The sequence below is a fragment of the Panulirus ornatus genome, chromosome 12, assembly GCF_036320965.1.
Source record: "Panulirus ornatus isolate Po-2019 chromosome 12, ASM3632096v1, whole genome shotgun sequence".
NCBI classification, from domain to species: Eukaryota; Metazoa; Arthropoda; class Malacostraca; order Decapoda; family Palinuridae; genus Panulirus; species Panulirus ornatus.
In genome coordinates this window covers 22,085,716-22,112,380 of record NC_092235.1, presented here as the reverse complement: position 1 = coordinate 22,112,380, position 26,665 = coordinate 22,085,716, and the positions used below count along the sequence as shown (strand labels likewise).

The 26,665-nt window shown below is 46.6% G+C and overlaps 1 protein-coding gene across 2 annotated transcripts in view; it reads right to left on the bottom strand.

Annotated features, from left to right (window-relative positions):
• Positions 1-18,777, bottom strand: part of LOC139751846 (QRFP-like peptide receptor) — a 166,707-nt gene extending 147,930 nt beyond the window's left edge. For both annotated transcript variants that reach the window (XM_071667475.1, XM_071667478.1), the window contains exons 1-2: positions 18,662-18,777; positions 16,943-17,102 (exon numbers count right to left, since the gene is read on the bottom strand). The gene's annotated coding sequence lies outside the window, so the exon portion shown is untranslated. The remainder of the gene's footprint in view (positions 1-16,942; positions 17,103-18,661) is intronic.
• Between the last annotated feature and the right edge of the window lie 7,888 nt (positions 18,778-26,665).

The window sequence follows — 26,665 nt, the reverse complement described above, 5'->3', positions numbered from 1 at the left end:
CAAGGTCCCCCTACCCCTCCAAAACAACCCTGCCCCTCCAGCCCTACAACCACAACAAGATAATCCACACATCCAACTCTTAGTTTCCAGACACCAGATGTTGTGTTTACAATCGCCACCATTGGTTTACTGTATCTCTTCCATTCGCCCCATCCATCCTTGAAGACTTATGCTGGAAGGGAAGACACACACCCACACACACACACACACACACACATACACACACACACACACACACACACACACATACACACACGGGGCCTTTGAGGTAACCCCTCGGGTTTCTGTGCTCGCGGTTCTCGAACCACCGTCCTTGAGAAGCCTTGGCCTCTATTGCAGGAGGTTCAAAAGGACATTCCCTTATCCCTTCCCATCACCCCCCTTTCTCTCTCCCCATCTCCACCCACCATGCCATGAGCGACCTGTCATGCGACACATCCCTTTCTCCAATGGCTGTATCCTTCCTCCCCCACCCTAGACCTTCTCCGGGTCTCAAAGACAGACTGTTTCATACCCACAGACACACACACAGACAGACAAGCACACAGTTCTTCCCTCCAGCGTCTCAGACACACAGACAGACACACAGACAGACAAGCACACAGTTCTTCCCTCCAGCGTCTCAGACACACAGACAGACACACAGACAGACAAGCACACAGTTCTTCCCTCCAGCATCACAGACACACAGACACACACACAAGCACACTGTTCTTCCCTCCAGCGTCACATACAGACAGACACAGACACACACACAGACACACAAGCACACTGTTCTTCCCTCCAACGTCTCAATAATCAAGTACGAGCCTGGTACATATTCGAAATACATATGTGTATTCAGTCACACACACACACACACACACATTGAGCCATCCCTTCACTATTACCCCCTTCTTCCCCCGCTATTCATAACCTTCTCCTAGTATAATCGAAGAGCTGCTGGCGTCCGCCCATCGCGAAGTATTCCTCGCCAATTATTATCTCCCTCTTCGCCTCCTCGAGATCCACTGAAGTGATACTCGAAAAGGAGAACTAAAATCAATACGGAGGAAGGGGATAACCTGAGGTACTTATACTCGTAGTCTTAGATCCCTTGAATGAGAGGATTCGATTCTCCAGAACAGATGGTTCATAATACCCAAGACCTCTTGACGTGATCCTCTTTTGTTTTTTTGGGGGGTTGAGTCAAAAGGACGAGCGCCACACCTCAAGCCTTGGTGTTTATAACCTACTGACACAGAGGGTGTGGGATGTGTTCCTCCTCCTCCCTTCCCCACACTCCTCCTCCCTCCTCTCCCTTTTCCTCTCCCACTCCTCCTCTTCCTCCTCTCCCTTGGCTATCCCTACAACACTTGTGAGTCTAAAGTGTGGTTGTACCACTTCCCTAAGGGTGGCTGGTGTCTACAACCTACAACCACGTCAACGTATCTCATCTCTGTCCTTGATCAAACTCCAGATTCTCTGCTCTGCGTGGTCTCCTACACACAGACACACACACACACACACACTCTCTCTCTCTCTCTCTCTCTCTCTCTCTCTCTCTCTCTCTCTCTCTCTCTCTCTCTCTCGAGGCAGTATCCTCACTTGGCCCCCTTCTCTGTTCCTTCTTCTGGAAAAGGAAGAACAGAAGGAAGGGGGGGAGGGGGGGATTGGCGCACCCCTGGGCTGACTGGGGTGGCTACTACCCCCGCCCCCCCCCCATAGGACGAGAAGAAGAGGGGGCGGGCTGGGGAGATGAGAGGGGGCGGGCGGGGGGAGATGAGAGGGGGCGGGAGGGGGAGATGAGAGGGGGCGGGAGGGGGAGATGAGAGGGGGCGGGAGGGGGGAGATGAGACGGGGAGGAGAGAGAGGGGGGAGGGGGGAGAGAGAGATATGAGATGGTGAGGGGAAGTGGGGAGGGGAAAGGGGGGTTGGCGGTGAGGGGTGGAATGGATAAGTCGCCAGTCATGTCCCTCACTTACCCTCAACCCGCCAGCAGCGTCGGAGAGAGAGAGAGAGAGAGAGAGAGAGAGAGAGAGAGAGAGAGAGAGAGAGAGAGAGAGAGAAGATAACCTGGTCATAGACCATCAGGTCTTCTGTCATCTCCCTCCCCCTCTACACAGACCACCTTTTCCCCAAGACACCACAAACTGCTTAACAAGAGGAACCCAATTTCGTCTTCCCCCCCCCCCCACACCATACTCGGTTCCCAATTCAGGTCCCAATTTCGCCAATTTCGCCCCCCAATTACCATCGTCCCTAACGACGTGTACTGCCGTGGTCCACGTAACTACCACAGCGACCAGTGTATGACAGGTTCATTTCGTTAACGACCAATTCGTGCCGTGCGTGCTAGTCTCTTAACTACTGCGTGATCAACAAAATACTAGAATGAAAGAGATGTCTTTCCTAAAGTCGCTGAATTCGCGCCGAGATCGCCAACTCCTTCCTAAGATCGCTGTTCTCGCGCCGAGATCGCCAACTCCTTCCTAAGATCGCTGATCTCGCGCCGAGATCGCCAACTCCTTCCTAAGATCGCTGATCTCGCGCCAAGATCGCCAACTCCTTCCAATGAACGAGCACCGAGATCGCCAACTCTTTTCTCACACACACACACGCCAAGATCGCCAACTCATTCCGACGTTCGCCAAGACTACATCGAACCGTCAAATACTCCTCCTCTTCCCTCGCCAATACACCGCCAAAACCCCCGATCCAAAACCCGCCAAAACCCTCCGTTCCAAAACCCGCCAAAACCTCCCCCGTTCCAAAACCCGCCAAAACCTCCCCCGTTCCAAAACCCGCCAAACTTGCTTCTCAAAATAGCCAAACTATTACGGTGGCCAAATCGCGCGCGCCAACCTCATTAGCGCGCCCTTAATCACCAATTAACGCACCTGGAGACCAATAAATTGACCTGAACGAACACATAAACCCAACAGCCACAATACACATTGAAACACATGATTTATATGCATTCCGTCACTCAGTCATATACATCTGGGTTCGCCATCAAATCGCTCTCTCTCTCTCTCTCTCTCTCTCTCTCTCTCTCTCTCTATATATATATATATATATATATATATATATATATATATATATATATATATATATATTCTAGTTATTTATTTATTATGCTTTGTCGTTGTCTCCCGCGTTAGCGAGGTAGCGCAAGGAAACAGACGAAAGAATGGCCCAACCCACCCACATACACATGTATATATACATACACGTCCACACATACGTACATATACATACCTATACATCTCAACGTATACATATATATACACACACACTGAGACATATACATATATATACATAGACATAATTCATACTGTCTGCCTTTATTCATATATATATATATATATATATATATATATATATATATATATATATATATATATATATATATATATATATATATTCTGGCAAGGTGTAGAGGGAAGGAAGGCGTGCTTGAGGCAAAAGGAATTTAATTACAATGGTGTGAACGGAGCCAGACACGACACCCCCTCCCCCCCCCACCTTCGCACCCCCCCAAGTCAAAGCCACGCTCCGACACGGGGGTGAACACCCCCCCCTCCCCCTCTACCTGAGAGAGAGAGAGAGAGAGAGAGAGAGAGAGAGAGAGAGAGAGAGAGAGACCCCACAATTCACGCGCGTTTGAATTCTTCCGGTACGCGCGTCTCTGCATCTCTCTCTCTCTCCCTCTCTCTCTCTCTCTCTCTCTCTCTCTCTCTCTCTCTCTCTCTCTCTCTCTAAATAAATAAATAAATAAATAAATAAATAAATAAACAAATAAATAAATAAAATAAATAAATACATAACTAAATAAATAAAAATATCGATGAGACATCCTGAGTAATTTTGGGGCTATGTGTGTGTGTGTGTGTGTGTGTGTGTGTGTGTGTGTGTGTGTGTGTGGGGTGGCGGGGCGGGGGTCGGGTCGGGTCGGGGCGGGGCGGGGCAAATCTCCGGGTCCCATTCAAGTTATGGCCCCGCGCTCTCATTCCATGAAGCGGTCCAGCAATCTTGTGGAACGCGCGTTCTTCTAATTGAACCCACGAACTCACTCACCACCCCCGCGCGCTCTGCTCTTAACTCTCTCTCTCTCTCTCTCTCTCTCTCTCTCTCTCTCTCTCTCTCTCTCTCTCTCTCTCTCTCTCTCTTCCCCCCCATCCAAGGTATTCCTCAACCACCCCCCCCCCCCCTAGCCAAGGGGGTGTCACTTCCCTCGACGCAAGACGCAGTGTTTGAGGAGGGAGTAGAGGAGGGAGGGAGGGAGGGTAGCCGCCCCTCCCTTCACCCCTCCCTTTCCTTCCTTCCCCTTCCCCCCCTACCTTGCTCTGGGGGGGGGTGGGGGGGGTTGGGGGAGGGGGGTTGATATAAACTTTCCTTGCAAATATTTGGCCTTGGCCAATGCTGTCCGTCCGTCCGTCTATCTGTCTGTCTATCCGTCTGTCTTTCCCAGTGCCTGGGGCCCTCGTGCGCCGTCTCGTGGATAGACGGAGACGCACCAAGACGGACGGACGGATGGACGGATGCCTCGTGCGCCGTCTCGTGGATAGACGGAGACGCACCAAGACGGACGGACGGATGGACGGATGCCTCGTGCGCCGTCTCGTGGATAGACGGAGACGCACCAAGACGGACGGATGGACGGATGGGGAGGGGAGAGAGGGGAGGATTGGGGAGGAGTTCCACACCCGTGGGGAGGGGGGGGGGTAAAACAGGAGAGGAGGGAGGGGGGAGGGGGAGGGGGTGGTCACGGGCTGAAAGGCCAGAGACGAGTCGGGTCCCAGTAAGGGCACGGAAAGGGCGGGGTGGGAAGGAGGGGATTGAAATGTGAATATCTCAAGGGCGTGAGGAAGGGAAATGGGAGCTTTCAAGGCTGGAATGGGAATATCTTCAAGGGCAGGATGAGGAAAATGGGAGTTTTCAAGGCTGGAATGGGAATATCTTCAAGGGCAGGATGAGGGAAATGGGAGCTTTCAAGGCTGGAATGGGACATTTTTCAAGGGTAGGGGGAGGAAAGTAGAGTATTCAAGGCTGGAATGGGCCTTTTTAAGGGCATTAAGAGGAAATGGGAGTCTCAAGGCTGGGGAGGGAGAGAGAGAGAGAGAGAGAGAGAGAGAGAGAGAGAGAGAGAGAGAGAGAGAGAGAGAGGTGAGAAAGAGAGCTTTATTTTTCTTCGGTGATGGGGAGGGAGACAAAAATAGGAAGGGGTGTTTAAGTGATGGAGCCACCATTCCTCCCCAGGGCTGATGATGGCCCACAACACATAAGGTCAACAAGCACACTTAACAGTTACCCACCCACACACACACACACACACACATACACACACACACACACACACACCGGAAAGACCATCGAGGTCATTTCCGTGTCACGTGATGTTAAATCGTGTTACATAATGCTAAACTTTATCACATGATGTTAAATCGTGTTACATGATGTTAAACTTCGTCACATGATGTTAAATCGTGTTACATGATGTTAAACTTCGTCACATGATGTTAAATCGTGTCACCTGATGTTAAATCACGTCACATGATCTTAAACTTTCTCACATGTTAAATCGTGTCACGTGGTGTTAAATCGCGTCACATGATGTTAAACTATGTCACATGATGTTAAATCGTGTTACATAATGTTAAACTTTGTCACATGATGTTAAATCGCGTCACATGATGTCAAACTTTGTCACATGAAGTTAAATCATGTTACATGATGTTAAATCACGTCACATGATGTTAAACTATGTTACATGATGTAAAATCACGTCACATGATGTTAAACTATGATACATGTTAAATCGTGTTACATGATGTTAATCCACGTCACATGATGTTAAACTATGTCACATGATGTTAAATCGTGTCACATGATGCTCAACCACGTCACATGATGGTAAAAAAAACCACATGACGGCATAAAAACCCACATCACATGAGGGCATAAAAACCCACATCACATGACGGCATAAAAAAACACATCACATGACGGCATAAAAAAAAAACACATCACATGACGGCATAAAAACCCTACCATCACATGACGGCATAAAAAAAACTCACATCACATGACGGCATAAAAACCCCACCATCACATGACGGCATAAAAAACCCACATCACATGACGGCATAAAAAAACCCACATCACATGACGGCATAAAAACCCACATCACATGACGGCATAAAAAAACACCCACATCACATGACGGCATAAAAAAACACATCACATGACGGCATAAAAAACACCCACATCACATGATGGCATAAAAACCCACATCACATGACGGCATAAAAACCCCACCATCACATGACGGCATAAAAAAAACCACCTCATCCCATTATGATAAACCAAAACAAAGCAAAACAAGAAAAACACACATTCACCTTTTGACAATGAACGTGAGCGAATGTTTACCTCCAACTCCTCCTCCTCCTCCAAAAAAAAAAAAACCACAAAAAACTTAGAAAAAAAAAACCTCTTGTGGTTGGTAACACAATTACACCGGTTTCCCGCGCACAGGAAGAAAAATACGTAAAAATGGAAGGAAAGGAAATAATTCGCGTAGGCTGTCATGTGATGGGCAAGTCCCACAACGGGAGTGGGGCGAGAGAGAGAGAGCCTCTCTCTCTCTCTCTCTCTCTCTCTCTCTCTCTCTCTCTCTCTCTCTCTCTCTCTCTCTCATGACAGACCTTTTACATATATGGGGAATGGGGGATGGGGGGTTGGGAATGGGGTTTTGGGGATAGGGGGTATACGAAACTACCCCTATATGACAGGAAAACGAAAGCATATATATATATATATATATATATACATATCACATAATACCCTCCAACAGTCAGGATTCGAACCCAGGACCTTTTGCGTGGTGTTCGGGATCGCTAACACCTTTCGTATTCACAAACCATTGACCTGACCTCGGGGATGAGGTCAAATACTATGCTGTCGTTAAGCAAGGGTCGTACCGTCGCCCTGCTCAAGGGTCGTACCGTCGCTAGGGCATTACCACCCACAGAAAACACCCACACACCCCCACACTACCCCCCTCTTTTTCATCCCCCTAAAAAAAAAAAAAAAAATATATATATATATATATATATATATATATATATATATATATATATATATATATATATATATATATATTATCCCTGGGGATAGGGGTGAAAAAATACTTCCCCCGTATTCCCTGCGTGTCGTAGAAGGCGACTAAAAGGGGAGGGAGCGGGGGGCTGGAAATCCTCCCCTCTCATTTTTTTTTTTTTCTTTTCCAAAAGAAGGAACAGAGAAGGGGGCCAGGTGAGGATATTCCCTCAAAGGCCCAGTCCTCTGTTCTTAACGCTACCTCGCTAATGCGGGAAATGGCGAATAGTATAAAAGAAAGAAATATATATATATATATATATATATATATATATATATATATATATATATATATATATATAAATATATATATATATATATATACATATATATATATATATATATATATATATATATATATATATATATATATATATATATATACACACCACATAAGTTTTATACAAATGACATTAATAGCCCTTAGAAGAAATGACAATCACAAGCCAAAAAAAAAACCAAAAAAGCCAAGCCAAAAATTAGAACAACTCACATTCAAATCTTGTAAGCACATGATGATGCATTTGAGGAAGAAAAATATTCAATAGTTTTCAAACTTTCCCCCCTTTTTTTTTTCTCTCCCTCTTTCGGTTCTAATGACTTTGTCCTAAACTTTGGACGCATAATTATGGCTCACAGCCATTCTTTTTTTTTTTTTCAAAAACCTTTCATTTGGCAACACAGGAAACGAAGCCGTTAAAGAAAACGGTTCGGGGTAGATTTAACATCATCACAAGGGAGACTGAGCTAAATCATCTTTCCTTCCCAAAATACAATATTACAAGAAATAGTGGAAATATCTAATAATTTTCGTATATTTCCCCCGTTTCCCACCTTCGCGAGGTAGCGTCAGGAATGGACGACTGAGCCACGGAGGGGGTGGGCGTGGGGGACATCTTCACTTGGCTCCTTCCTCTGTTCTTCCCGCTACTTTCCTGAACGCAGTAATTCGGTCGTCCCGTCACACTCGAAGGTCGTCCCGTGTCACACTCGAAGGTCGTCCCCTGTCACACTCGAAGGTCGTTCCCTGTCACACTCGAAGGTCGTCCCGTCACACTCGAATGTTGTCCTCCGTCACACTCGAGGGGCGTACCGTCACACTCCAAGGTCGTCCCCCGTCACACTCGAAGGTCGTACCGTCACACTCCAAGGTCGTCGCCCCGTCACACTCCAAGGTCGTCGCCCCGTCACACTCCAAGGGTCGTCCCCGTCACACTCCAAGGGTCGTCGCCCCGTCTTGGCATCATGTATATACACACACACACGGTAGTACACCTCAACACCCAACACGTGCCCCGCCCCGCCCCACCCCCACTATAAAACCCACTAAACCCGGGGCCAGGCCCCGCGCCCCGCCCCGCCCCGCCCCCACTATAAAACCCACTAAACCCGGGGCCAGGCCCCGCGCCCCGCCCCGCCCCACCCCCACTATAAAACCCACTAAACCCGGGGCCAGGCCCCGCCCGCCCAACGACCCCTCCCTCAACCCTCCCTCAACCCTCCTTCTTCCTCCATCTATTTATGGCCCTATGAGATCATGTCGTCTGATTATCTATTTACATATACTCCCCCGCGAACTGCTGTTGTTAAACGGGCAAACGAGTGGTTTATTTAGGACTTCAACATGAGGCTTAATGGCCATCATGAACGACCCAACCACCACTATCACCAAACTACCACCTGAATTCGTTACCATATCGTGGGCCACGCTAGTGAGCACATACTTCAGTATCCCCCTCTTTCACCTCACCCCCCACTCCATAGAAAACGATGAAAGAAAAGAAAATGCAATATTTTAGGATGGTCGTACTCAAAGGGTCGTCTACCGTCGTGCGGAAGGGGTCGTATGATCGTGCTCAAGGGGTCGTCTGCCGTCGTGCTCAAGAGGTCGTCTACCGTCGTGCTCAAGGGGTCGTATGGTCGTGCTCGAGGGTTGTATCGTCGTGCTCAAGGGGTCGTCTACCGTCGTGCTCAAGGGGTCGTCTACCGTCGTGCTCAAGGGTCGTCTACCGTCGTGCTCAAGGGGTCGTCTACCGTCGTGCTCAAGGGGTCGTCTACCGTCGTGCTCAAGAGGTCGTCTACCGTCGTGCTCAAGGATCGTACCGTCGTGCACAAGGATCGTACCGTCGTGCACAAGGTTCGTACCGTTATGCTCAAAGGATCGTACCGTCGCGCACAAGGATCGTATCGTCGTACACAAGGATCGTACCGTCGTGCACAAGGATCGTACCATCGTTCACAAGGATCGTACCGTCGTACACAATTCTCGTACCGTCGTACACAAGGATCGTACCGTCGTGCACAAGGATCGTACCATCGTTCACAAGGATCGTACCGTCGTTCACAAGGATCGTACCATCGTTCACAAGGATCGTACCGTCGTTCACAAGGATCGTACCATCGTTCACAAGGATCGTACCGTAGTGCACAAGGATCGTACCATCGTTCACAAGGATCGTACCGTCATGCACAAGGATCGTACCGTCGTGCACAAGGATCGTACCGTCGTGCACAAGGATCGTACCGTCGCGCACAAGGATCGTACCGTCGTACACACGGATCGTACCGTCGTGCACAAGGCTCGTACCGTTATGCTCAAAGGATCGTACCGTCGCGCACAAGGATCGTATCGTCGCGCACAAGGATCGTATCGTCGTACACAAGGATCGTACCGTCGTACACAATTCTCGTACCGTCGTACACAAAGATCGTACCATCGCGCACAAGGATCGTACCATCATGCTCAAAGGATCGTACCGTCGTACACAAGGATCGTACCGTCGTGTACGTACCGTCGTGTACGTACACCAAACTGTACACCACATACAATGAGACGGAAGCAATCATCATTCTTCTTCAGGTAATCGGACCATCTCGTGATAACTGGCATAACTCAGTTATCACATTGGCATCGCACGACCATAATTTATTGGCTGTGCAACAAGGGAGGGGCGGCGTTGCCAGATCCTACCAACGCGTCCGGTCATCGACGACGAGGAGGACGTGGCAACAACGCTGTCGTCTTCGGAGACGCCCCCACTCCAAAATAACACCACCGATTTACTTTACCCTCCTCTCTCTGCTACTGGACGTAGCGCAGCTGTGAACACTCCTGGGATGAAACACATGGAAACGGAGGGTCAAAGACATGGAAAAAAACAGGTCGCTTACTTCACAAAGAAGGTCGTGTGTGTGTGTGTGTGTGTGTGTGTGTGTGTGTGTGTGTGTCAAACGAGGACTTCGAAGCGATCATGCAACCCTTGAGAGCGGGCCCCCACACACACACCACGCTTGAGCGGGGGTCCCTCACACACACACCGCGCTTGAGCGGGGCCCCCCCCACACACACCACGCTTGAGCGGGGCCCCCCACACACACCACGCTTGAGCGGGGCCCCCACACACACACCACGCTTGAGCGGGGCCGCCCACACACACCACGCTTGAGCGGGCCCCCCCCCCACACACACCACGCTTGAGCGGGGCCCCCCCACACACATCACGCTTGAGCGGGGCCCCCCCACACACCACGCTTGAGCGGGGGCCCTCACACACACACCACGCTTGAGCGGGGGTCCCTCACACACACACACCACGCTTGAGCGGGGGTCCCTCACACACACATACCACGCTTGAGCGGGGGTCCCTCACACACACACCACGCTTGAGCGGGGCGCCCCCACACACCCACCACGCTTGAGCGGGGGGCCTCACCCACAATCTGCCACTCGCCCTCGTCCCTCTCAGAACGTTGGAGGAGGAGGAGGAGGAGGAGGAGGAGGAGGAGGAGGAGGAGGAGGAGGAGGAGGAGGTGGAGGAGGAGGAGGAGGTGGACGAGGAGGAATGTTTGATTACCAATTAGCGCCGTGCGGTATACACACACACACACACACGGTCGTGGTGGTATACTGAAGCCTCAGGTATACACACACACACACACGGTCGTGGTAGTATACTGAAGCCCCAGGTATACACACACACACACATCCTGTGCCCCGCTCTTGTTCAGTGGGTGATGGGGCCGGGGCAGCAGAGGCGTCTTGGCCAACGCGACGGAGGACGAAGGAGGAGGAGGAGAAGGTGGACAAGGAGGAGGAGGAGGAAGTGGACAAGGAGGAGGAGGAGGAAGAGGTGGACAAAGAGAAGGAGGAGGTGGACGAGGAGGAGGAGGAGGTGGACGAGGAGGAGGAGGAGGTGGACGAGGAGGAGGAGGAGGTGGACGAGGAGGAGGAGGAGGAGGTGGACGAGGAGGAGGAGGAGGTGGACGAGGTCGAGAATGGGAGGGGGGCGGCGCACTTTGGGCCACGCTGAAGGTTGATCTCGCCTGGGGAATTAAGTTGCAGACGTTATTATAGAGAGAAGATTGTGCGTCCGGGACACTGGAGGAGGGGACACTGGAGGAGGGGACTTGTCGTCCTGGGGTTGTGGAGGGAGGAGGGAGGGAGGGAGGGGGACTGGAGGGACGGGGAGGGAAGACGAGGGATGGACGAGCTAGGGGATGCGACAGGGAGGTAGGGTTAAGAGAGAGCCGGACAGATGGTATGGGGGTCCCAAGCGTCGCGGGTGATGGGTAGAGGAAGGGTAGGAGATGGGATAAGAGGAAGGAGAGGAAATGGGAGACACGAGGCGCGAATGTACAGCTTCGTGGAGTGGAGTGGAGTGGAGGGGAGCGAGCGGGGGCGTGTGGGGAAAGGAGGTGAACACGAAAGGACGGAGGCACGAATACATGGCCTCTCACGAATATCGTGTTGAGGACAGGGCTGGGGAACAGACTCCACGCCTCTCTGCCCCTCCAGCCATCCAGCACAGGGGACTCCACGCCTCTCTGCCCCTCCAATCATCCAGCACAGGGGATTCCACGCCTCTCTGCCCCTCCAACCATCCAGCACAGGGGACTCCACGCCTCTCTGCCCCTCCAACCATCCAGCACAGGGGACTCCACGCCTCTCTGCCCCTCCAACCATCCAGGACAGGGGACTCCACGCCTCTCTGCCCCTCCAACCATCCAGCACAGGGGACTCCACGCCTCTCTGCCCCTCCAACCATCCAGCACAGGGGACTCCACGCCTCTCTGCCCCTCCAACCATCCAGCACAGGGGACTCCACGCCTCTCTGCCCCTCCAACCATCCAGCACAGGGGACTCCACGCCTCTCTGCCCCTCCAATCATCCAGCACAGGGGACTCCACGCCTCTCTGCCCCTCCAACCATCCAGCACAAGGGACTCCACGCCTCTCTGCCCCTCCAATCATCCAGCACAGGGGACTCCACGCCTCTCTGCCCCTCCAACCATCCAGGACAGGGGACTCCACGCCTCTCTGCCCCTCCAACCATCCAGCACAGGGGACTCCACGCCTCTCTGCCCCTCCAGCCATCCAGCACAGGGAACTCCACGCCTCTCTGCCCCTCCAACCATCCAGCACAGGGGACTCCACGCCTCTCTGCCCCTCCAACCATCCAGCACAGGGGACTCCACGCCTCTCTGCCCCTCCAACCATCCAGCACAGGGGACTCAACGCCTCTCTGCCCCTCCAACCATCCAGCACAGGGGACTCCACGCCTCTCTGCCCCTCCAACCATCCAGCACAGGGGACTCCACGCCTCCACACCCGCATGAGCAAGGCACCGTCACACACACACACACACACAGATCACCGAGTCTTAAGAGGGGGGAAAACTCCTCACTTGGCCCCCTTCTCTGTTCCTTCTTTTTGGAAAAATACAAAAGGAGGGAAGGAAGGATGTCCAGCCCCCCCCCCCTCTCCCACTTATTTCAGGCGCCTTTTACGACACGCAGGGAATACGTGTGGGAAGTATATATTCTTTCTAACCTATTATCCCCAGGGATAATATATATATATATATATATATATATATATATATATATATATATATATATATATATATATATATACACAGAGACGCCAAGCTCACGTCTATCGCCCAAGACATCTTCAGGGCAACGGTATATATGTGTCACGTCCATGGCAGCTCTCTAGGACTGTCCAATCCTTCACACACACACACACACACACACACACACACACACACACACACACACACACACACACCTCTGGCTCCAGCTTTGATCTCCCCTACGTTGATGACGTATCCTCCCCGAATGAGAGGAAGATAAAATAACCTATTACTCATCTCATTCAAAAGAAAATAAGAATATCACATATATATATATACATAAAAAGAGTCCAGACTAATAAGGGATCGAGATGAGACAAATGCCTCGCGAATGTTTGGTGGACATTAATACGACCTCTGATGAAATCTGTGGACCGAGGGTTTTGATAATCTGTGGACCGGGGGTTTTGGTAATCTGTGGACCGGGGGTTTTGGTAATCTGTGGACCGAGGGTTTTGGTAATCTGTGGACCGAGGGTTTTGGTAATCTGTGGACCGAGGGTTTTGGTAATCTGTGGACCGGGGGTTTTGGTGATCTGTGGACCGAGGGTTTTGGTCGTCCGGGGTCAATTATGGAACTTTCGTATCAAACGTTAATGAAAACGGGGGGGGGGGGGGAATATAAGAAGCGGGGTCCCCCCCCCCCTTGACCTTCAGGGGATGATCAGTGTAGAATTAGAAAACGTCTTGAGGATATTGTCCCTCAGGCATTAAAAAAAAAGAAAACGACGATATGAAAATGAACATGATGACCATCTTGGGTGATAAAAATATCAACATTACGATCATCTTACGAAGAAGAAGAAGGAAGAGGAAGAAGAAGAAGAAAGAGGAAGAAGAAGAAGATGGAAGAAGAAGAAGAAGAAGAAGAAGAAAGAGGAAGAAGAAGAAGAAAGAGGAAGAAGAAGAAGATGGAAGAAGAAGAAGAAGATTGAAGAAGAAGAAGAAGGAGGAGGAAGAAGAAGAAGAAGGAGGAGGAAGAAGAAGAAGAAGAAGAAGATGGAAGAAGATGGAAGAAGAAGAAGGAAGAAGAAGAAGAAGGAAGAAGAAGAAGAAGAAAGGAAGAAAGAATAACAAGAAAAAAAGAAGAAAAGGAAAGAAGAAGACAGGAAGAATAACAAGAGAAGAAGAATAGAAGAAGAAAAGAAAAGAAGAGGAAGAAGAAAAAGAAGAGAAAAAAGGAAAGAAAAGAGGAGAAAAAAAGAAGGAAAGGAAGAGAAGAAGCAGAAGAAAACGTCTTGGGGAAGGCCCTCTTTCTTATCATCATAAAGACTCAAGAAACACCAAGGAAAAAAAAATACAACAACAACAACAACAACAAGAGGCTGGGCCTACCCAGTAAACCCTGCGGCCACCAACAGATGGCACCACCAGTCAGGTCTCGCTCCCCCCCCCCCCCACCCCCCCAACCTCTCAGCCAATAAGCTCGCGTCTCTCTCTCTCTCTCCTTCTCTCTCTCTCTCTCTCTCTCTCTCTCTCTCTCTCTCTCTCTCTCTCTCTCTCTCTCTCCTTCTCTCTCTCTCTCTCTCTCTCTCTCTCTCTCTCTCTCTCTCTCTCTCTCCTTCTCTCTCTCTCTCTCTCTCTCTCTCTCTCTCTCTCTCTCTCTCTCTCCTTCTCTCTCTCTCTCTCTCTCTCTCTCTCTCTCTCTCTCTCTCTCTCCCTCTCTCTCTCTCTCTCTCTCTCTCTCCGTGTTTACAACCGTCGACCGCTGATCACCTTCTGCCACCACCAGCAGCCCCCCCACTTCCCCCCACTTCCCCCTCCCCCTCAAATGAGCAGTTCAAAACGATCCCGGCTGGTGAGCCACTCTGAAGAGCGTGGTGTAATCACTACCCCCTGTGTGATTCCTCTTCATGATTACAATGTGTGATTACGATTGGATTCCTCAGTGATTACTATTTGTGATTATTATTTGAGATTACTACTTGTCATTCCTATTAGTGATTACTATTTGTGATTACTATTAGTGATTCCCATTTGATTCCTATATCACTCCTATTTGATTCCTATTTGTGGTTATTTTATAATTCCTATTTCTGATTACTATTTCTGATTACTATTTGCAATTCCTATTTGTGATTACTCTGTGTGTGTGTGTGTGTGTGTGTAATTTCCAGCAAGTTAAGTCGGCCACAACGGGAGACAGAGCCTCTCTCTCTCTCTCTCTCTCTCTCTCTCTCTCTCTCACACACACACACACACACACACGCACACAAACTTGTGACCCTCTTCCCCAACCCCTTATCTTCCCCTCCCTCCCCCCACGATAAGAGGCGGGAAATGGAGTTCTGACATCAGTCGCCGCCGCCCCCCCCGTCAATCGTTGGCGTGGGGGGGGGGGGAGTGGGTTAATAGGAAACCCTACTTGCAGTGGGGGAAGGAGAGGAGGGGGAGGTTGAAGGAGGGGGGGAAGGCAGAGTAGGTGGAAAGAAGAAGAGAGAGAGAAAGTGGGGTGGGAGAGGGGGTGGGTTTCGGGTATACGCTCTCTCTCTCTCTCTCTCCTCTCTCTCTCTCTCTCTCTCTCTCTCTTTCAAGACGGCAGCAAAACAATATGCAAATGGTACACCCGCTGTCGTCGTCGTCTTGATCCCCTCCCCCCTCCCCCCTCCCGGGTGGGGGTGGTGTGGGGGGGATGCGTGCGTCAGCCCCAGACGAACGCAACTCCCTCTTTGCGTATTCAAGATGGGGCAATGCATATAAGATCCTCCATGTTAATGAGCGACACAGGAATATCTCACTCACATCGGGTCATATACAGTCGGGCTTCTATATATATATCGTCTCTTCGATGTATATCAACTGACTTATATTTCTCTCTTGTGTCTCCTCTGATGATGTGATGATGACACGAAAGTGCACTTGGCAACTTATCGTGTTTCATTTTCCCCGTGGACTCATAGGAATATATATATATATATATATATATATATATATATATATATATATATATATATATATATATATAATAATAATAATAATAATAATAATAATAATAATAACAACAAAATGGAGAGAGAAATAACGTCTTTTGTAGATGGTCTGCACATGCATTAGCACCACAGAACATGGCACGCCTCGCCTTTCTCTGTGCCTCGTTCAACTCTGCTTTGGACGACAAGCACCATTATGTGTGTGTGTGTGTGTGTGTGTGTGTGTGTGTGTGTGTGTGTGTGCCAACACTGGGGGTGGGCGAGACAACACAAGACCAAAAGAAAACGGAACATTTGTTAATGGGTCTCGTCTCCATTCCTGCTACGCAACACTACACGATTATTCCCATGTTCTACTTACACGCCTAACAACATGATCGAGTAAGGCAATATAAAAACAGACTAACACATTCCAAAACTAATCACACACACACACACACACACACACTCGAGCAATACAATAGTAAACAACCTAACTTATTATACCAGTTATTATACCACACAGGAAAGATAGTCTTAGCTCATCGCTCACTTAAAAATCCCCCAATTTTGTCATATATTCATCGATGCAGTTTCTACCATGTTTTTCCCCCCCCCACCTGTGCTTCCAATTACTGCTGCAACACTGACCAATTTCAGAATAAAAAAAAATTATGTACCTCATAGCGCCACAGTTTTCTCAAAAAAATAATAAAGAAAAATTAATCGAATGACAAGATTAACTGAACTTCGAGGCCAGAATTCCAATTCATAAGTTTTCACTGGAACCTCCTAACTAAATCGCAAGATATCACTAATAATACAGTCCATCCATACAATACTGTAGTCATTGTTGATACAAAATAAACAGGAAATTAACTTGGTTAGGGAAAAAAAAAACAGAGGCCTTACCCAACGCACTAATTGTGAAAGTAACACAAATATTTTTGAAATTCGTTGAAATGACCCGTTCTTACCTTACACATCTCCATTCCTGAGGCGGTGTATATATAGTCCCATTCCTGAGGCGGTGTATATATAGTCCCATTCCTGAGGCGGTGTATATAGTCCCATTCCTGAGGCGGTGTATATAGTCCCAGTCCTGAGGCGGTGTATATAGTCCCAATTCCCGTTTTCCTTGGGGGGAAAAAAACAAGAGGAGCTATAGTTTCATTACAACTTTTCCATACGTGATATATATATATATATATATATATATATATATATATATATATATATATATATATATATACTGGTTATCTTAGCAAGTCAGTACCTGATTTTTTTTCTTTTTAATTTAAAATCGTGAGTGAAATTCATTTCTAAAATCATTTTAATAGAAAAAAAAAATCGTAATCCAAAGTGTATTCGTGGTACTTCAAAAGTGTCACCCAATCAAGAGTCTGAAATAATCCCAATTCAAGTTACATTTCTGTAACTTATGAAAAAAAAAATCAAACTTTTAATAAAAAAAAAAAAAAAATTGGAAAACCAGCTCCACGAGAAAATTGCACCGATACGACACTAAACTACGTAATAACTGGCGGCTAAATGATAATAAATAATCTTGGAAGTAACAAAATGCAGTCATTTAAATGCACAATAATTAAAACGCGCAGTAACAATTTAAACGCGTAGTAACAATTTAAATGCGCAGTAACAATATAAACGGACAGTAATAATTTAAACGCGCAGTAATATTTTAAACGCGCAGTAACAATTTAAACGCGCAGTAACAATTCAAATTCTATGATTATAATATCCGTACGCGTTTAGAGACGAAGTTATTGCATAAAATTATCGTGATCTCGTACACAAGAATATAAATATATATATATATATATATATATATATATATATATATATATATATATATATATATATATGTGTGTGTGTGTGTGTGTGTGTGTGTGTGTGTGTGCTTAGCACTGAATATACTTAAATCTTTCGAGGGTTTAGAGGCAAACTACCCATTCGCTCTCTCATTTCGCTAATCATTCACACCTGTCTTATAAGATATTAGGTTAATTAATCGTTGAATGATGAGGAACCTTATTATTTATCAATTTAATTCAAATAAAATCAAAAGGTATATCAATTACCAAATTAGATGGGACGCACACTCGTGTGGTGGAAGATGACGTAACCATGTCAAGTCGAACTACCCTAGTTTGGTGTAAACTGCCGCATTTCAGTTTAAAATAAATATATAAATAAATACTTTTTCAGTGTGAAAAAAAAAAATGTTTTCCACTTGAACACACTGGGTTGGGGTTGAAGACTCGTGTGTGCTCTATCAAGTCGTTGTGTCACTCCATTTCATCACCCACAAAAACAGGAGAAAAAAAAAAAAAAATAGATATCAGACCCAGAAACAAGCAAACCTACTTCGTTTTCTATGAAGCCATGCCCCACCTCCATTTTCTACGAATATGACCCCCCCCCTAAAACATAACTTCCCCCCCCCCCATACGTGACCACCTTTACAGATGAAAATCATAATGTGGGTCTAAGTTAATGAATACTTTCACAGCAAACTATCCCTTATGGAGGCGACGAAACACAATTGTTGTGATCACTTGACAATGTCAGCCAAACACTTCATTCATTCGTCCGGATAAATGTTTCTGAAGCGGGGAAAACTCCCTTTTCCAATACATCTGACATATTCATATCAAACTGGAGCCCATACCTACCTGTACCTTAATGTGCAGCGTAACTCTCTGTCTCCTCTTCATGTGAGCACATTTCTCCAATTAAAAGTGGCAGGATCTTTCCGCTTTGTTGACGGCCACTGGTTCTCGCCTCGTGTGTCATATTGACAGTCTAACAAAACCTTAATTAAGTACTCGTCCAATAATACCCTATAGCAATAAAATTATTCTCGTCTGGTTACGACACAAAAATTTTCAAGAACAGTATAATTTTAATTTAGTTTCTGTCTGTGAAATAAATCCTTAAACTGAATGGTACTATAGTTTTTATTTTGAAGACAAAAAAAAAACACCTTTTTTTTGGACCAAAGAGAAATGCCATATTTTGATATAGTCAGAATTCGTACGAAATAGCTTTAGCTAGTTTTTCTTTATAGCTTCCGAATAGGATACTGCTTTAAGAGGAATGTGTTGTATAAATTCCATACGTTTATGGTATGCAAACAACGGTTCCTTCGCCGTCATCTATCACCGTATGCAATTATTTGACAACCCCTTTCAAGTAATTTTTACCCCGCAGCGACCCATCAAATGGCTTACCTTAAATCAGGGGCAAGTTTCCCCCAGGCAGGATCTTCCTGTGAATGAAAAAAAAAAAAAAAAACATCCGACAGGTTTCAGACGTCCTTTTACGTCACGCCCTCCGCCACGCGCCTCAACGCCCTCCGCCACGCGCCTCAACGCCCTCCACCACGCGCCTCAACGCCCTCCGCCAAGCGCCTCAACGCCCTCCACCACGCTCCTCAACGCCCTCCGCCACGCGCCTCAACGCCCTCCACCACGCTCCTCAACGCCCTCCGCCACGCGCCTCAACGCCCTCCACCACGTGCCTCAACGCCCTCCGCCACGCTCCTCAACGCCCTCCGCCACGCGCCTCAACGCCCTCCGCCACGCGCCTCAACGCCCTCCGCCACGCGCCTCAACGCCCTCCACCACGCTCCTCAACGCCCTCCGCCACGCGCCTCAACGCCCTCCACCACGCTCCTCAACGCCCTCCACCACGCGCCTCAACGCCCTCCGCCACGCGCCTCAACGCCCTCCACCACGCGCCTCAACGCCCTCCACCACGCTCCTCAACGCCCTCCACCACGCGCCTCAACGCCCTCCACCACGCGCCTCAACGCCCTCCGCCACGCTCCTCAACGCCCTCCGCTACGTGCCTCAACGCCCTCCGCCACGCTCCTCAACGCCCTCCGCCACGCTCCTCAACGCCCTCCACCACGCGCCTCAATGCCCTCCGCCACGCTCCTCAACGCCCTCCGCCACGCTCCTCAACGCCCTCCACCACGTGCCTCAACGACCTCCGCCACGCGCCTCAACGCCCTCCGCCACGCGCCTCAACGCCCTCCGCCACGCGCCTCAACGCCCTCCACCACGCGCCTCAACGCCCTCCGCCACGCGCCTCAACGCCCTCCGCCACGCTCCTCAACGCCCTCCACCACGCGCCTCAACGCCCTCCACCACGTGCCTCAACGCCCTCCGCCACGCGCCTCAACGCCCTCCACCACGCGCCTCAACGCCCTCCACCACGCGCCTCAACGCCCTCTCAACCTTCATGACAGTCACATCTGATATGATAGGCTGCACTTTTTAAGACTTGAAGGTCAACGAGACAATATAAATGAGACCTGATCTACAACTGTTTCCTCCACTTCTCTTGTACATCCTTGAAAATCAAATATAGTCATTCGAATTGTTAATATTAAGGTCTAGACAGACGTCATATACAGAGACAATATCGCCAAGTTTCGATTGTATTGAATATCATTATTTCGCTACCTCAGTGGACACAGAAATCCACAAAATCTTAAGTTTTTCAAAGTGGCTCATTGGACCAATCCAGTGTCTCAAATTGGACTGCCAAAAAATGGATTTGTAACTTCTCGTTGTTTAAATCATTCATGCATTTTTTATCTTAACCTAGAAAGATTGAACACTCTACGATGAGATGAGATGTGTGTGTGTGTGTGTGTGTGAAATGTACTCTCCAACAATCTGTATCATTTGGGGTCTGAAACAATACATGGATACCCTCACTCTACATCGTGCACGGTATATGTCTGTCTCATTTGGCGGGTCAGAATATTGAACAGAATACATCAAACAAAACAGTTCCAAACACCAACTTCAGAGCTGGGGGGAGGGGAACTCTGCTCATCCTAGGTTAACACACTAAGTTAACATACAGACGAGGCACTATCTGTTTACCTTCGTGTTTCACGTCATGGTTGAAGTCTTTATTAGCCTAGGTCTCGCGTCTCAGCTACCTGGGGTTTGTAGTCTATGCATGAGGTCTTGAGAGATGTGTTAATACCAAATACTTCAAGAGATGAGCATTCTCTCAACAAGAAAAATGGCTATTATAGATCATCTTTGGTTAACATATCTGCAGGTTGAGCTCTATCTTAATGGTTACATCTAAACTCATTTTCCCCACAATTTCTAAACCTCAATTCCTTTCTATTTACTGCAAATCCATCTGCAGTTGTCATTAGCACTTTAAACCAGCTCTTTCTCAGGACAACCTTTGAAAGTCCCTAAGGGTATTTTGTTTCATATGTTTCTTCTTTTTATGCCATTTCGATTTTTGGCCTTGCGTTTTTCAAACTTCATTCTTCACTTGTTATAAAAAGTAAGCACCATTCTAAATTATCATAAACCATTCTAAGAGTAACATTTGTTGGTCTCCATACGTCAATAATTCATTTTTGTATTTTTTGTTCATTCAATATGGTACCGAGACTCCCAAATCAGTTGCTTCCAGGATTTTGTGTACAGTTTCACTACTTTATCAACATTTTCTCCTTATGCTAAGTAAATCCCACTACAAAGCCATATCAAAAACATATCTTGGTTTCTTAGTATTTTTCTGCCTCCTTTCATTCTCTTAATACGCTATTGTGCCAGGATATTTAGTGCATTAAGCATGACATTGGGAGGGTGAAAGTGGGACGGTTGGGCCATTTCTTCCAGCTGTTATTAACACCGCCTTGCTGACACAAGCAGCTGTGACAAATTATGAGCGAAAAGACCAGAATATTCTGTGGCTATCTCTTACACCCTCAACCCACTACCTCTGGCTTCACTGTTTTACAGCTAGCATTTAACATCAGTGTATTCATTACCAATATTTGCCACCTGTTCGATCGTGTCTCATTATACAGCGACACTCAACTTTTTTATTGCTAAAGTGCTTCAGATGTTCTTTATTACTACGTTTCATTTCATTGTACACAAACACAAACAATCTTCTTTACTGCATACAGGTAATCAATGCTTGCTCCTCTTATCCTGCAAGGATTTTAGAGGTTTCTAGTCTTTTATCATGCTGACAAGGAAACACTTCTTGATATTAAAGCAATAAATCTTATCACGGGGAAAATATGATATTTAATTTATTCTGACCGACTTCCCAGCAATGTTACAATTGTCAAATTATCCATGTGTTGAGGCTAGAAAGCAGTGCTTTTCCCCCTGTCTGTTACAATACTTATGCCATAGTCTAGAAGGGTAAAACAAAGATACTAAATTTAGTAGATGATTATGTGGTCTTACCCAATCAATCAAAGCTTTGTTCAGATCCTCTAAATCAATTTTTGGGGAGAAGAGAGTTGTGAGAATAAGTGAGCTTGGAAAGAAGGCTTGTATGAGGAAGTACCAGGTGAGATTGAGTGTAGAATCGCAAAAGGTGAGAGCAAACGACTTGAGGGAAGTGGGTGAGGAATGGGAAGTATTTAGGGAAGCAGTGGTGGCTTGTGTAAAAGATGCATGTGGCATGAGAAAGGTGGAAGGTGGGCAGATTAGAAAGGGTAGTGAGTGGTGGGATGAAGTTGCTAGCAAAATAGTATAGAGAGGCATTTGGAGGATATTTGCAAGGAAGGAGTGCAAATGATGGAGTTCTATAAAAGAAAGTGGCAGGAGGTTAAGAGAAAGGTGCAAGGGTTGAAAAAGAGGACAAATGAGAGTTGGGGTGAGAGAATATCATTAAACTTTAGGGAGAATAAAAAGATGGTTCGGAAGGAGGTAAATAACCTGCTTAAGACAAGAAAACAAATGAGAACATTGGTGAAGGGGGGAAGTAATAACAGGTAGTGATGAAGTGAGTATTTTGAGGGTTGGTTTAATGTGTTTCATGATACGAGTGGCAGATCTAGGGTGTTTTGGTAGGGGTGGTGTGCGAAGTGAGAGGGTCAGGAATATCATTAAACTTTAGGGAGAATAAAAAGATGGTTCGGAAGGAGGTAAATAACCTGCTTAAGACAAGAAAACAAATGAGAACATTGGTGAAGGGGGGAAGTAATAACAGGTAGTGATGAAGTGAGTATTTTGAGGGTTGGTTGAACATGTTTCATGATAAGAGTGGCAGATCTAGGGTGTTTTGGTAGGGGTGGTGTGCAAAGTGAGAGGGTCAGGAAGAAGGGTTTGATTAAGAGAGAAGAGGTAGTGAAAGCTTTGCAGAAGATGAAATCCGGTAAGGCGGCAGGTTTGGATGGTACTGCAGTTGAATTTATTAAATTAAAAAGGGGAGACGACTGTGTTGTTGACTGGTAGGTAAGAATATTCAATGTATGTATGGATCATGGTGAAATGCTTGAGTATTGGCAGAATGCATGCATAGTGCCATTATACAAAGGCTAAGGGGATAAATGTAAGTGTTCAAACTACAGAGGCACAAGTTTGTTGAGAATTCTTGGGAAATTGTATGGAAGGGTATTGAGAGAGAGGGTGAAAGCATGTACAAAGCACCAGATTGGGGAAGAGCAGTGTGGTTTCAGAACTGGTAGGGGATGTGTGGGTCAGGTGGTTGCTTTGAAGAATGTGTATTATAAATACTTAGAAAAAGAGATAGATTTGTATGTAGCATTTATGGATCTGAAGAAGACATATGATGGGGTGATAGAGATGCTTTGTGGGAGGTCTTAGGGTATATGGTGTGGGAGGTAAGTTACTAGAAGCAGTGAAAAGTTTACCAAGGATGTAAGGTATGTGTACGAGTAAGAAGGGAGGACAGCGATTGGTTCCCAGAGAAGGTCAGTTTGCGGCAGGGGTGTGTGATGTTCCCATGGTTGTTTAATTTGTTTCTGGATAGGGTGGTTAGGGAAGAAAATGCAAGAGTTTTGGAGAGAGGGGCAAGTATGCAGTCTGTTGGGGTGAGAGGGCCTGGGAAGTGAGTCAGTTGTTGTTCACTGATGATACAGCTCTAGTGGCTGATTTGAGTGAGAAACTGCAGATGTTGGTGAATGAGTTTGGAAATGTCTGTGAAAAGAAAAAGTTGAGAGTAAATGTGAGTAAGAGCAAGGTTATTAGTATCAGTAAGGTTGAGGGACAAGTTAATTGGGATGTAAGTCTGAATGGGGAAAAACTGGAGGAAGTGAAGTGTTTTAGATATCTGGGAGTGGACTTAGCAGCAAATGGAACCATGGAAGTGGAAGTGAGTTACAGGGTGGGGGAAGGGGCGAAGGTTCTAGGAGCAATGAAGAATGTGTGGAAGGAGAGAACATTATCTTGGAAAGCAAAAATGGGTATGTTAGAAGAAATACTAGTTTCAACGATGTTATATGCCTTAAAGGCATGGGCTCTAGATAGGGTTGTACGAAGGAGGGTGAATGTGTTGGAAATGAGATGTTTGAGGACATTATGTGGTGCAAAGTGGTTTGATCGAGAAAGTAATGAAAGGGTAAGAGAGATGTGTGGAAATAAAAAGAATGTGGCTGAGAGAGCAGAAGAGGGTTTGGACATATGGAGAGAATGAGTGAGGGAAGATTGACAAAGAGGATATGTGTGTCAAAGGTGGAGGGAACAAGAAGCGGGAGACCAAATAGGAGGTGGAAGGATGGAGTTTAAAAGATATTAAGTAATCAGGGCCTGAACACATACAGGAGGGTGAGAGGTGTGCAAGGGATAGAGTGAACTGGAATGATATGGTATATTTCAAAAACTATTCAAACATTATTTTTATTCATAACACAATAAACATGAGAGCACACAGTAGGTCATGAACAGTGAATATGAATAGAAGTACCTGTAAACAGTTACAAGTATAAACACTCAGATCCGTTGGTTTAGGTCTAAAGCAATCTTCATTAATCAAATGTTTCCCTTCATCAAAGAAAATATACACCATTATGTATTAATGGTAAAAGTTATAATAATAGCACAATAATGATAATAATGATGATAATAATAATAATAATAATAATAATAATAACTTTTTCATGCTTGTTTGATGTTTTCTACAATAATAATAATAGTATTCCTGGGGATAGGGGGGGAAGAATACTGCCAACATAAATCCTATATATCATAACAGGTGACAGTGAGGGATGGGAACAGGAGTTAGAAACCCTTCCCTCCTCTAGTACTTTCCAAAAGAAGGAGAAAAGGAAGGAGACGAGGAAGGATTTTTTTCCTCTAAGGCTCAGTCATCTGTTTTGGATGCCACCTCACTAATGAAAAGGAGCTATGGTTTTGGTGCATTATACATGACAGCTAGAGGCTGAGTGTGAATGAATGTGGCCTTTGTTGTCTTTTCCTAGTGCTACCTCGCGCGCGTGCGGGGGGTGGGGTCATTTCATGTGTGGCGGGGTGGTGACAGGAATGAATAAAGGCAGCAAGTATGAATTATGTACATGTGTATATATGTATATATATATATATATATATACAATGTTGTATGGTTGCGAGGCGTGGGCTATGGATAGAGTTGTGCGCAGGAGGATGGATGTGCTGGAAATGAGATGTTTGAGGACAATGTGTGGTGTGGGGTGGTTTGATCGAGTAAGTAACGTAAGGGTAAGAGAGATGTGTGGAAATAAAAAGAGCGTGGTTGAGAGAGCAGAAGAGGGTGTTTTGAAATGGTTTGGGCACATGGAGAAAATGAGTGAGGAAAGATTGACCAAGAGGATATATGTGTCGGAGGTGGAGGGAACGAGGAGAAGAGGGAGACCAAATTGGAGGTGGAAAGATGGAGTGAAAAGGATTTTGTGTGATCGGGGCCTGAACATGCAGGAGGGTGAAAGGAGGGCAAGGAATAGAGTGAATTGGAGCGATGTGGTATACAGGGGTTGACGTGCTGTCAGTGGATTGAATCAAGGCATGTGAAGCGTCTGGGGTAAACCATGGAAAGCTGTGTAGGTATGTATATTTGCGTGTGTGGACGTGTGTATGTACATGTGTATGGGGGGGGTTGGGCCATTTCTTTCGTCTGTTTCCTTGCGCTACCTCGCAAACGCGGGAGACAGCGACAAAGTATAAAAAAAAAAAAAAAAAAAAAAAAAAAAAAAATATATATATATATATATATATGTGTATACGTTGAAATGTACAGGTATATATATGTACGTGTGTGGACGTGTATGTATATATATGCGAGTGTGTCTGTTTCCTTGTGCTACCTCGCTAACATGGGAGACAGTGACAATGTATAATAAATAATTAAGATAATAATAATGATAATGAAAATTCTTTTTTCTTCCAGACTTGATGGACATTTTCCATGTCAGCAAGGTAGCATTAGGAACACACAAAGAAAGGCCACATCTGCTCACATCTACTCTCTGGCTGTCATGTTGCGTAATGCACTGAAGCCACAGCACCCTATCTACATCCAGGCCCCACAGATCTTTCCATGGTTTACCCTGGAAGCTTCACATGCCCTAGTTGAATCTCATGACAGCACATTGACCTCAGCAAACAGTATACCATGCATGCCTGTCACCCTTCCATCTCCAACTTGGTCTCCCCGTTCTCCTTGTTCCCTCCACTCTTTTCCCCAATATGTCCAAACCATTTGAGCACATCCTCTTCTGCTCTCTCAACCACACTCTTTTTCTAGTATCACACATCTCTTTCCCAGGTACATTAATTACGTAATCAAACCAACCCACACCACATACACCTTCAATCAAACCACCTCACACCATTATACTATCAAACATAACCATTTTTTCCCTCCTAGAAAACCTCTCTTTCCAAACATTCTTCAGA